The sequence below is a fragment of the Cydia amplana genome, chromosome 17 (assembly GCF_948474715.1).
Source record: "Cydia amplana chromosome 17, ilCydAmpl1.1, whole genome shotgun sequence".
Lineage (NCBI taxonomy): Eukaryota > Metazoa > Arthropoda > Insecta > Lepidoptera > Tortricidae > Cydia > Cydia amplana.
Genome location: NC_086085.1, coordinates 3906812 through 3920789, shown reverse-complemented (window position 1 = coordinate 3920789; position 13978 = coordinate 3906812). Strand labels below are relative to the sequence as shown.

Below are 13978 nucleotides of genomic sequence, written 5' to 3'. Positions count from 1 at the left end.
AGTATGAGTATGTAAAACGAAATTTAGTACTAAGGTACTTAAATCTTAAAAAAACAACAATTGTTTAATGGAAAAATCGAACCACAAAAAGTCTGTGATAAATAAAATCTTACGAATAATGCAATGTATTTTTTTTTACAATCGACTTCCATTTTCAATGGTGACTTTGTAGTTAGGGTGCAAAATACTATATCTCTCGTCTCATTTTGATAATTTTAGCAGCTCCAACAACTACCGTATAAGAACACCTCGCATTTCTTATTTCGCCACGTCGCATTAAAAAAGTTCATAATTAAGAGTTAGGTTAAACGAGTCGTACCTAACCACTAACAAAATTAAACCTTTCAGCCGAGAATCATTACTTAAACTCCATCTTTTAAAACGCTGCATGAATAGAGTCAACGTCGAAAAAGGAATAAAAAAAAAGAAACCTCACGCATCATAATCCATTGTACGTAGACACGAAGGTGGATCTCATTAAAGAGCGTTCGAATTAAGAACTGAGCGCGATGGAGCGGGAATCTTAGCGATCATTACGTGGAACGGAACGCGCTTTATGTATTTCAATGTGAACTAGATATTTCTATGCTTTGGAACGTACGAATAGACGTTGGGTTTTTAAAAAGAGAATTCGGTTGTAATACAGTTTTTATAACGCTGCGCCAAGTTCTTGAAAAATAGTGGTTCAAGTTGATATCATTACTTTGGTTCTTTAGAATTTCATCTTCATATCTTAAATTGCACTTTTAAAGATGCATGTAACATGTATTTTTTTAATGAGTTGGTTGTCAGCTAGGTTAACTTTTGTGGTAAGTGTTAAGTTTGCATCGATTGGATCGCGGTTTCTGAAAGTAACTTTACCAAATATTTTGCGTAGTTTACGTATCGGCGCCCCCTGTCTTCACACATGTGAAAATTCGAGCACAAATTGCCTTAAAACTTTAAGATTCCTGCGAACCAAGACGCTTTGTTAATTAGGTTTTTGCCGCAGGCATTTGAGGGTAATGCGAAAAGTTGGCAACTATGAGCGTTTATTCGCGGGTGACGGCGCGGAAGTGTCAGGCAAGTTGGCGTGTAAGCACACTCGTGGTGGGGATACACGTGTGGCCGATTTGGACGGGAACGCTCGGACATTCTCGTGGTCTCGACTTTTTTATTTAAATATTCGAATTCGTCGTGTATTCTTGTGGCGTATATTAAATGACACAAAATAAAAACAAATAGAAGAATCTTGAAAAATGGGGTAGAAGTCAGATTTCGGGAGTAAGCGTAATATTTTGCCAAGCGTCCACATAGCCGAGATGGGCTTTGAAATGTTAGAAACCTCTATTGCTACTATTTTACCTGACTACGTTACAAAAACAACATTATAATGAAAACGATATTACAGTTCCATTTTGTCATTTTATTTATTATTATGTAATATGTATCAGTGAAATAAATTCTATAATGTACTATAGGCGCTAACCTTTTCAGCATCTATAAGTTATTTTTGCTACCCTAACGTTGCCTGAAACAGGTCGCTTTTTAAGATACTACCTGTTGTAGTATAATAAAGCATATTTATGTCAATAAAGCATTATTGTGTCCTCTACAATATTTCACAGTAACATTAAATTAAAATCCTTGTCTTCTAGCGTTTTTAGCCCGCCGCGTTTCCCCCCGACCGCGCGCCCCTCCGCCCGTTCGCACCTCCGCATTCAATTTGCGTCGCCTCGCGAGCAATTTGCGACAACTTGGCGCTTTGTTTGCGCGCTTCTTTTGTGCATCTTGTATTGTTTAAGAGCTTAATGTGTTTGTTTGGGTGTGTTAGTGAATTGCCTATTTTTTTAATAGATAATATATACCTATAGATAACCCAAAAATTTAAAAACATGTTTTCTTGACATACAAATCAGCCGACACTGTAACTGTAAAGGATGACTCACGCTAGACCGGGCCGGGCCGGGGCGTCCGACGTGTCATTTTCTAGTATAGTCCCACAGTGAGCTCAAATACAGAAAACAGAACCTATGGTATGGTGTATGGTATGGTATGGTGTATATTTCGGTGTATGTACCTAATATGTCTCGGGCAACTTATTAAATGTAGGTATGTATGTATAAACTCTTTATTCTACAAAACACAAATATAAGGCGAACTTATCCCTTTAAGGGATTTCTTCCAGCCAATAATAATTAATATAAGTATCAACAAGACAATGAATGATTCCCTAACTACTATGTGTTTTCCATAAATAAATAAAAACTAACGACCAGTCGCTGACCCCTCCCACATTTCCATACATTCAGGTGTACCAACCTTAACGTGGTAATTGCCGTGGCTTCAGGAAGCGGAAGTGAGCCAATGGCGGGCGTCACGGTTCGGACTTACACACATACATACAAACATACAACGGTGAAGATCCGGTCGGGATTCTAGTTTTATAGTAAGTAGGGTATGATCAATTAGATAAGGTAAATCAAAAGGAAGTACTTAAAACAAGCCAACCTTAATCAAATTTCCATAGAAAAGTGGCAATTTTTATTGTTCTTGAGTGGTTAGGAATTTTATTTTACTTTATAAATAAATTGAGTACCGTAAAATGGGGTGAGTAGGGTCAAAACTGAAATTCAAACCTCGCTAAAATTTTTTTTTTACATATGAAAACTGAATGGTGTATTACTGAATCGCGATTAGAAAGGGATTGAGATAGCTGTCAATCCATATTGATTTTGACGTAAGTGTATGGAAATCTGTTATTTCTAATCCCTTTCTGATCGCGGCATGATAATATATAATAAGTGTTCCGGACGTTTGTATTTTAGTTTTTATTTTATTTTGGGTAATTCCATTTCATAACTTTGACGATAAAGAGGAAAACCCACCTCACCCCGTAGTGCCTCGTATTTGGGGTGAGAGGGGTTTTCATACAAAGGTGATTTTGGAAAATTGTTGGATCGACGTTTTTTATTATGTGTATATTATTATAGCTCCATTTTAAATTGGAATACATTATTTTTGTAGCAGTAGCCTTAAAATCCCTTCTCACCCCCCTCTCAAACCTGCTCTCCCCATTCATAACCCACCTCTCCGCGCGAAACCTACTCACCCCGTTTTACGGTATATTTAAATATTTCTGCCTGCTCGCGATTTCATAACGGCGAAATTCTTTAATAGTAAGTATATTTCTAAACAATCATTCCACCCGTCATGACTTCTGTTTGAAAAACAATTTCCGTAGTAAAATATCCTGGATAACTAATACCTACCTAAATATAAGTTCTCTACCTACATTACCCACTATGTGCATACCATATTTTATCTCAATTCGACCATATTTTTTGTAAATAAATAACTAGTATAAAATAAGTTAAAGGTAAATTTTAAATCGTAAGTAGTACCTACACACGCGTACGAATTATCAAACCCAGTTTGGCGTCAAAATGGACTTGCAAGATGTCATTGGCAGGGGTTGTGAAAGGTCGTAATTACAATAATAATAATGTATTGTGGGTAACAATGCGTCTTGCACGAGAGGGGACACAGTACAAGTAGTGTATCTAGTATTCTGACTTGTTACATTTTAAATTGGGTCTCTGTACTTGTTCTTCTTGGAACATTATCCGCTTTGAAATTTTGAACAGGTATTTTTTTATGGCACGTATTTAACCGGTCAACTGATTAATCGCATTTGGGTAGTTTAAAAAAATAGAAATGGCTACTAAAATTAATAGTTGTCAACATAAACGGAGCCTTAAAATATATCAATATGAGTTGTATTTTAATGCCGATACAGCTTTTGATTATTTTTAGGCAGGTACCAAGTATTTATTTGGCAACTGAATTAATATATTGGAGACCATTTATGAAGCACATTTTAAAAAGAAAACAGCTATCTATTAATTAAAAAATGAAGTTCTTTTAAAATATTTTGTTTGGTCATTATACGGTCAACCTAACACGCTCCTCCTCGCTTCGCTCGTCGTCGCACTTATCTGTTGACTCTAGCAGAACACAGTGGTAACTATTGAAATTAGTAATTAAAAATTTAAAGATCTAATGGCTATTAGGCGTTTCATGATTAGAAATGTCGACTATAAGTATACTGACCATTGCGTATTGGTAAATTAATTTGAGGTGTTTTGTGTAAAAAGTGACCAATATTCATTAAATTTAACTGCTTTCGTGTTAAAATACTACCTAGCTGAAACGATATGCTCAGTTATGATTAGTTGATTACTTAGGTGTGAACAACTAGATGACAACTAAATTTTATGATCGCTTTACAATATTAGTTGCCAACTTATCACTTTAAGTTCCCTAGGATTTTTTTAGGTGGCTTGATTTTGCTGCCAGTTTTTTTAATAATATGATGCTTATATTTGATGCTAAAATATTTTTTTGGCGCTAAACTATTAATGCACAGCCAAATTATATTATTATATGCCTAATGAAAGTTCCTGTTTAATATTTTAGTTGCCCGGTTAATAATAAGCCTTTTATTATAAATCATATCATAAAGGTCTAATATTTAGTATAAATAGTTATACGTTGGGAATTTTTTTTTACTATACAGAAGTGTTAAATGGAACCTGGATTTTCCAATTCGTTTCTTAAAAACCATGTAGCCTATGGACACCTTTAGAAGTTTTATGCACGTTCGTTACCGACCTTTTGAAAAACTGTAGATACCCTCCTTTTTACTTTTACGGTAATTTTAGCTTTAATTTATTATAATATTGTACGTTGCACGCCCGAAATGAGCAAACTGTTTTACTTTTTGTTCTATATTTTGACACGCGTTCTTATTGTGCCTACCCAGTTTTTACAACAAATAAATTATCTTATGAGATTTAAACTAAGACTCGGGTTCCGGATCCCATATCATGACTTGCGTTGTCGTCCGCGACTCCATATGATATGATATGATTTATTTATCTCACAATATACAATTTCACTTTGGTAGATTTTCAGGAATTTATATGGTGATTGTCAATTTATATACGTAAAGCGTGATTTTAAGTATGGAGTCGCGCGCGACAATGCAAGTCAAGCTAGATAAGGGGTCAGATCCAAGTCAATATACTGTGTATGCTCGTTCTGTGTGTCCAGGTGGCGCCGGCAGATGGCGCGTGCGCAAATTGGGGGAAACAGAAAAGAAAAGATCCACTCTGAAGGAGAAAACGATCTGGAAACGCTTTATTTTATAATAGAATCCCTGCCCATATAAAGTCGGAGGAAAATATAATAATATTTATTAAGAAACTTAAAAAGTACCTGGTGGAAAAATGTTTTTATTCTGTCGAGGAATTTGTAGCGGACAGTTAAAGTTAAATTTAGTTTAATTTGTAAATATGTAAATTGTATGTAGGTATATAATGTTAGAATAAGTAATTAGTGTAGATATTGCAACACCCGAATCGGGTAGCATGTAAGAACGAAATGTAATATTTAATATCTTGTGTACACTACATGTATGCAATTATGAAAGAATAAAGAATAAAGAGATCCAATATTATACCTCTGAAAGTGATAGTGAAAGTGTTTACAAGGGACATATTATAGGTATGTAGGTATAATAAATACAGTTGGGCATATTACACTTATGAATACTTTATATAAAAAACTACCACCAGATCTAACCTATATACTACAGCCCCGAGAAGATACAGGCGTAAGAAAAGGCGCAAGGAAAAAAGAAAGACCGGTTTTTTTAAATAATTATGCATCAAATTATATACTTAAATACGTAATGTGTACCTATATGTTCTTGGTTACCTATAAGAAGATAGATTCGAATCAATAACAAATGATTCAACGGAGCGGAGCCACGCGCCCGTTCTGTCGCCTAACATGTGTTTTGTTTTAATTTTTACCTATGTATGTTAGTCTAGCTAGTAGGTATAAGGTATTGTAATACGGGCCTTGTTGCCTGAGTCAAAATTAAAAAAAAAAGAATAATAATATAAACTACATTTGGACCTTGCTAATAACTCGTACCTATTAAGCAATAAACACACTGATTACTGATTACAGACTGCAGTGATAGTGGGAAAGTCACCATTCACCATAAACGTCAAAATAACGACATAATGGCTTAATGGTACTTCAAAAGTTTGTCACGTCAAAGTCGGTGCAGAGTGAGTTTAGACATATTTTAATAAGCTATAATTGTAATTAGTTATCTCAATCCTATAGACATTAGTGGGAAATATGAAAAGTCAAGGTAAATACGTCTAACATCTAAGGGAAATAGATCTAATATTAATTAATAATTATATTATTAATAGCATCGGTTTTACCGAACAAGATATTAAATTATCTGCTTACCTTTTTTTTAATTTACGTGGTGTGGAGTCGCCCTGTGGATGCCGATCGACGGTTATCTGTCAAAAAACAAAACTGTCAAAATAATGCTAAGGTCTAATGTCATGTGTGTATAAGGGTGTAAGGTTTATTGTCTTTAGGTATTATGAACAGTCGATATATACATATATATGTTTGCATATGAGTAACAAAATATTTATTTAGTAAAAACAGACTTGTGAACTATGCAAACATTTTTTATACTACGTCACCGTAGCCTATGGACGCTTGCCATTAACACCTAATATAGATTATCTATATTTCTATAGCCTCCTGAGACCCTGAGTATTTGTTTTGTTTTTAAATTTGGAACCCTTAGTTACTCAATGAAAGTTCAAAATATTTTTATGAATAGGTATGTACAAAAATTTGTACGCTGGGTCTTAGGAGGTTAGATAAATCTCTGTAGTTCGTTGTCCAAAGTATCTGTTACCGACTACAGCCTAATTGTTCTACATATAAACAATATCATGACTATTGGTCGTCCATGAAGTGTCAAAAGTGACGTTTCTTCAAACAAAAGCGTCACTTTGACACTGACATATCCGATCCATATCGTTTCAATATCTAATATTTGACGTATCTTATTGTTCGAATACGGCTGAAAGTTACGTTTAAAATATTCGAGTAAGATCGGTCGAGGGGCGGAGACGTCTTGTAAGAAAGTGGGTGTGCCGCGTGGGTGGCGCGAGACGCGGGCGGGGTATATGCTGTTACCACGTTTCAAGTAGTTATTGGGCTGAGGATAAAAAGAAAGGAGGTTCCGACAAATGCATAAGTATCTATACCTACTTAGTTGAAGTTGAAATCAATAGTGTACTTCACTACATAGTATAAAACAAAGCCGCTTCCCGCTTACTGTCTATGTATGCTTAGATTTTTAAAACTACACAACGGATTTAGATGCGGTTTTTTTTAATAGATAGAGTAATTCAAGAGGAAGGCTTGTGTATAATTTGTTAACCCGTGCGAAGCCAGGCGGGTCGCTAGTAGATAATAATATGACTGAATTTCTTTTGTTATGAAATAAACGAAGCAAAAGATATGAAACTCTGTTCCAATTGAAAATGGCTTAAATTACATTGAATTAAGTACTCTATGGGTCCATGGGTCTTGGAAGTATTTGACAATGTCCATTTTATCGACGAATTCATAAATATCTGCACACCAGGTGGGCAAATAAGAAACCAAAGCATGCTGAATCAATTAACTTACACGTTTATAATATAACGACCCACCCCGGCTTCGCACGGGTAGTTCAACCAATTTAAACAAAACCTTTACAAATTATACACCTAAACCTTCCACAAGAATCGCTCTATTGATAGGTGAAAACCACATGAAAATCCGTTCAGTAGTTTTTGAGTTTATCGCGAACATACAGACAGACAGACGCGGCAGGGGACTTTATTTTATAATATGTAATATGTATTGATTGATTCACTGTCAATTTACTGTTGTGTAATGCCCAGCTCATCGTCAAATATTCTCTCTCCTAGTCAATAAGGGTCTAGCCGCAATCCTAATAGTGAAACTGCCCCTGGCTGAAGTGTATAGGTACCTTTCTTAGGTACGTTTATTTGTCTTATTATAAGATATCGTTTTACCAAATTTCAAGGCTAGAATCCCCTTGGTTTGGCTAAAAAAAATTTTTTTTAAATCGTTTTTATATTTTTGTAGATAAACTAGTGGTTCGATTGTTTTGAAATTTGGATGTTAATTGCATGTAATATTAGTATACTTATTTACAAAAAAAATCAAGGTTGTAACTTGTTTATAAAGGCTTAAAAAATATTTTTAATTTTTTTAACTTTTTTTTTTAATACTTGTGAGATAGCATTGCACAAAATATATTTTTTGTAAAAAAATCCATTTGGAGCAGCAAGGTAAAAATGTCTTACTAATGCATACAGGCCGTCCTTCTTACGTACTTTAGGGTGGTTCACGTTTGTATGGGAAAAATTCAAACTCTAGCTGGAAGAAGCGGCCCCCTTTTTTGGTTACACTTATTATGCTGATAATGTACACCAAGTTTTGTAAATAGATCTCATAAAAAGCAAAGAAACGCTTTTATTTTTATTCGTTAAAGTGAAGTTGCGAGCGCCCAATAACGTCTTGGCACCACGCCCCCTTTCTTAAGAGTTAGGCTCCGCCCCCTAAACATCTAAGACGCCTACTGACATTAGGTAACTTCTACTGCGATCAGTCGCAGTAGGGTCAAACACAAAACTGTGGGCATGATTCAAACTTACAAAAAAATTCTAAAAATACGACATGGATCGGATATGTCAGTTTCAAAAGTGATGTTTCTTCAAAAACGTCACTTTTGATACTGACATTGACATCCGCCGATCCATATCGTTTCGTTAGCAAATTTTTGACGTATCATAAAGTTTGAATCAGGCCGTGTTTACGTTTTTTCCTGTAGACATACCCGAAAGTTAAGGCTATAAGGTTAATTTTCTTATTTAATCCTTATCCATATAAAAAGGTACTCTTTAATTTGGATGATCAAGATAAAATCATTATCTACATGCCCACAAGCTGTTAACTATTGTCCACAGGACAGAAAACTTGTGTCTTCATCAGAACTGTACAGTTTTCCCTGTACAGTTCCTCTGTACACTTTACTCTTTGCTCTGTATGCCAAATGTACACCGACATGCGAGAGAACTGGTAACGCCATCTATGAATGAATATGCTTACTATTACTTTTTGTGCTGTTTAAGTTCATTCTTTTAGATATAGATGGCATAAACATTTGTTCACAAAATGTATGACTTTCATTTTTTTCTATTTAAATAAAGGATTGCACATGCAATATTTTTTATTTACTTAGAAATGTTAATCAGACTGAACTTTGTGCAACAGTAAGGCTGCCCTATCATTTATTAAAAAAATACGACACCTACCTAAATATTGATTATATGTGTATGTACCTGTACCTATTATAAATCAAGACAATTGGGTAAAAATCAAATCTTCAGTAAACTGATGACTACTATGAAGGATTCGTCTGAATTTGTTTTATAGCAAGACGTTGACTAATAGCGACATCTACAGTATGAACCTAAAACGTCAACGGTGCGCGTGCGGCTTTGCTATTAGCGCCATCTGTGGGAACTTGCGCGAACCACGGAAACGCGGTGTGCGTGAACGTTAACTATGATGGTATACTTAACGCTGCCGTACAAGTTCTGCTATTCAGCTATAGGTGGCGCTTTTAATTATATTATTATTAGGATCCGTATTTTAGTTTAATAAAAACGCTTTCTAGATACAAGGAGAGGTACAATAGCATATTTTTGCGCATGTAATGTAGATAGATAATGTAGTTACGTAGGGTTTGAATTATTAATATGGGATTTATGGGTAGAGAATGCCATTAGGCATTAAGTCCGCCATTAGTATTTTTTTTGTATTTTGTGCAATAAAGTTTAAATAAATAAATAAATATACGAGAGATAAGATATTTCTACGAATAAAAAGGAAAGGCAGGCAGGTAAAGGAAAAAAATAATTTCGTATACCAAGGCGAATTAAGGGTGACTTTAGAGCATAATTGTGACGTTATCTATGAAAAGGGACCTTATTGTCGATGGCGCGTACGCCATTATTAACGATGCTCCGATATATGTATAAATAGGTACTTACTACAACGCCGCACGACGCTGTGCGGCGTAAGCGCCATCGACAATAAGGTCCCTTTTCATAGAGAATGCCCCATTTGAGTAGAAAATTACATAAAACAATAATATTTGAACGTAAACTTAACAGCCCCAATTAACAGCCACATTAAGGAATCTTTTTGTAAGAATTGACGATTACGATACGGGGTTCATTCGACCCCGTAAGGTGCATTATGGTACTTTGGCAACACTTACTTACACTACTGCCATGTTTACCAAGGTGCCAAATCTTGGTTACTATTGCTAAAGTGTCATTCTATGGAACTTGCCAACTAATCTAACTATGTAAACAAAAGTCATTAGTAAATTCGTATTTTTTGACAGTTTCAATATGGCGGTTTGTTTACATAGTTATCAAGTTCTATAGAATAACACTTTAAGTGTTTCTGGTTTAGTAGATATTTGCGATTTTCTAAATTACCCCGTTTTCAAAGTTATCCCAATGGCTTAGGTACATGTATGGTTTCGATGTCAACATATTTATTTCATAAAAGTGTGACCCCAGGATTCTGTAGAAAATGTAAGTTCTAATTATTTTAATAAATTAATAAAAACCAACAGACTATGTTTATTTTATTGACGCATAAAAAAATCAAATTGAGGAACAATCGTAACGTCTGAGTATCTTGAGCTTTGAGTAAGAATATTTTGATAATAGAGTTCGCTAAAACTGTTGGGGGCAGCACAGAAGCTCCCCGTTTATTCATTAGTATTCGGCCATAGCGCTACGTCGTAGCGGATAGCGTGGGTTTCCCGGTATGTAGCAAAAATGCTTCGTAGAGGCACAGACTAGTAAATGTTCAGACGAACTATCTCCAATATCTCCATACACCATCGCGGTCCTCGGGTAGCATTTTTTTTTTAGCTTTATACGTAGGTGTACAAATCTGTCACCTACTGCTTTTATCACTTCTCAACATAAAATTTGACTTTTCTGGCCACTGTTGTGCATATAACATTATATTTAAGTATATTTAAAGGGCGTGATTAAAGCATAATAACAGCATTTTAGATATAATCTTATTTAATAGCGCCATCTAGTTTTGAAATGTTAAAACCTTTTCTAAGTTTAGAAAAAAAAAACACTGGGTAAGTCAAAGAGTAGTTGGTTCAAGTTCCACCCAGGACAGTACATTTTTTCAGCTTTTAATTAATTTCGTTTTTCTGCTTGATACAAAGGTAACCTTTTATAAGGGCTCAAAATGCTATACACATATTACACATTAAATCTATTTTTGTGACTATAACTGTGGTCAGTCAAGTCCAATCGTACTTTTTGAAGTTATACATAGCATTGGGGTAGCCAGTTTACATACGAAAATAACTAAAATGTAAAAATATCAAATGTTTAATGTCATCTACAAGTTCTACAACATTGATGATACTCGCGGAAACAGTCCGGGGTCTCCAACGCGCACGTTCTGTATATTTATTCAATAAAACTGATATGAACGTTATATTATTAGGTAATTCAATAAAAATTAAGTGTGTCTGTCTATCACGACTAACTTCTGAATAGATTTTGATTAAATTTGGAATTTAAATAGTTCTAACCTAAGGATGGACGTTTCATAAAGCGTTAAATTGACTCGTTAGGAGACAAGCCATATTTAAAAGTATTAGTGAATTTAAAGACCGAAATTAAATTCGATACCTGCCGAACCGAAGTCTGCACGGTGCCTGTTTTAATTTTGTAGTCGGACGTTTTAAAAATCCTTTGACTTACAGTAAATTGATAGCAAGTGATTCCTCTTGCACCTATACTTATATGTATACAGATTGCAAACAAAAATGTCAACTTCTACTAGCACTCAAATTCTACTAACTACATACGTTTAAAAAATACAGACATAACCACTAAACAGGAATGAGAAAATCAGATTTTAGATATTTGTAAGTCTAGACACGTCTTACTAATTTTTTGTTCAGAATACGTGTATCATAACTTAATGCAAATTACAATATATTAAATATTTAATCTATTTTTCTAACCTTTTTAGCTCCACTACAAGCAACGTTGTGAATATAAGTAGATTTCATTTAAATTACTAAAATATTTTTTTATCCAGAAGAATGAACTAAATATCCCAAGAAATCATAGCGGCAAACGTTTTTATACTTAGCGTCTGCGGATTTTGCTCAGCTCAAACGTATTTCAAAACGGATATTAAGTTTTCATGAAAAACATACCCGTTTCACTATAACTGTTTGTAAAACAGAATTATCATTATTTTTAATGTAAAGTGAAGAACTAAAACGAAAAGAAGCCATCTTTAAAATTCCAGCCAGATCGCCGCGGAGCGCTTTCTGAAAATGAATTCATCCGTCCCGACGGGCTTGGGGTGCGCTATAACCAGTTCTCGTGGAGATTAATTCCAGTTAGGGTCCAAAACAGGTTCTCAGGGTATTTTTCTTTCATAAATTCACTTGAAATGTTTAAAAACAGTTTACAGAAATAATATGATAAAAAAATAAACTTTTTTTTAGGTTCATCGTATTCATATTGGTAGTAGGTATTGGTAGGTACTTATGACGATTTAATTCATATTGTTCAGTCACGTTTTGTTTAGTGTGCATTTCTGTTATTATTTAGAATTGAAAACAAAAAATAAGGCATTTCTAAGTTGCTACTAAAATCACTCCTACGGGCTACATAAAATAAAAATAAAACAAAATAAAAAATAATTTATTTAAAACACATTTAAAAACAACATAAAGATACAATAAATATAGCGTACACGTAATCACACTGATTACAATTTATCTTAATAACTATCAGACAAAAACAAATTATCAAGAAATCTAAAACAAACTTAAGAAAAATCGTAGTAAAGTAAGTAACCCGTCGGATTCTGTAAAATGCGAACTTAAGCGATCACAGAAACAGAAGAATTACTTATTTACACTTTAGGTAATAAACTAGCGAACAAAAAAAATACAAAATAACAAGAAAAACACTTCAAAAAACTACTCTAAATACAATTTTATAATTTAAGAAACAATCTTTAGATGACAACCTTGGTCCAAAGATGTACAACACTTAATGTTCGCACAAAGTATCACATGAGTCCCAATAACTAACTTACTCTATAGACGAGTATATTTGTGGCAGTCTTAATTACAAACTAGTCCTTAACACTAATTCAACGCTTATGCTAAACTACGCTACCAATCGTTCACTCGAGTTCGGTCCGATAAGAAAATAAAATATCAAATAAAAATATTCTCGATAACTGCCAAACGTTAATTCTCTTTACAAATATAACCGACATAAATATTAAAAATTTTGCAAAAAACTTTCTTTTCCACAGGTCAAAAAATTTAGGGTCGAGGGGTTTAGCCTAAAAATATTTTCGATTAGACGCGGTTAGAGTTTTATTTTGAATTTTGTTATTTTTTTTTAATTTTATAATCACAAGAGCACGAGGAACGAATATTTCGCCGCGCGGCCCGGCCGGCCGCGTCGACACTAGACGGACGACTGAGACGTCCCCGCGGCCGGCCGCGCCGCCACCCGCGCGTCCCCCCTCCCACTTCGACCGCCCCACCCCGCCCGACCCGACTTCGTTACGAGCCACTTGTAATCGCCGAGCGATTTTTCCGCCTAAGACAAATTAGGCCCGAGCCGCCCGCCCCACCGTCTCGGGCGTTTGGGCGTTTTCTTGAAGACGTTGCCGCCTTACGAGTGTTACACAACCTCTACACTCTCGAATCACATCACATCGTAAATCATATATCATGAGCATTCAAAAGAACTATAGGACTTAGAATCATTCAATACCGTCAAACCACAAATATTGTATCAACTCAACAAAAAAAAACCGCGTACACACGCGTAAAAGTTAAATCATTGACATGCCAGTAGTAACGCGGGCTGTTTTATTTTTAAATGGCATTTAATCGTCACTCTCGCTTTCAACGCCGAGGTCGGCTTAATTGTAA

At 34.8% G+C, this 13978-nt stretch overlaps 1 protein-coding gene across 1 annotated transcript in view; it reads right to left on the bottom strand.

Moving 5' to 3' along the window:
* LOC134655749 (homeobox protein prospero) overlaps window positions 1–13561 on the bottom strand; it is a 136605-nt gene extending 123044 nt beyond the window's left edge. The window contains exons 1-2 of the mRNA XM_063511214.1: window positions 13054–13561; window positions 6313–6368 (exon numbers count right to left, since the gene is read on the bottom strand). The gene's annotated coding sequence lies outside the window, so the exon portion shown is untranslated. The remainder of the gene's footprint in view (window positions 1–6312; window positions 6369–13053) is intronic.
* Window positions 13562–13978: the final 417 nt, after the last annotated feature.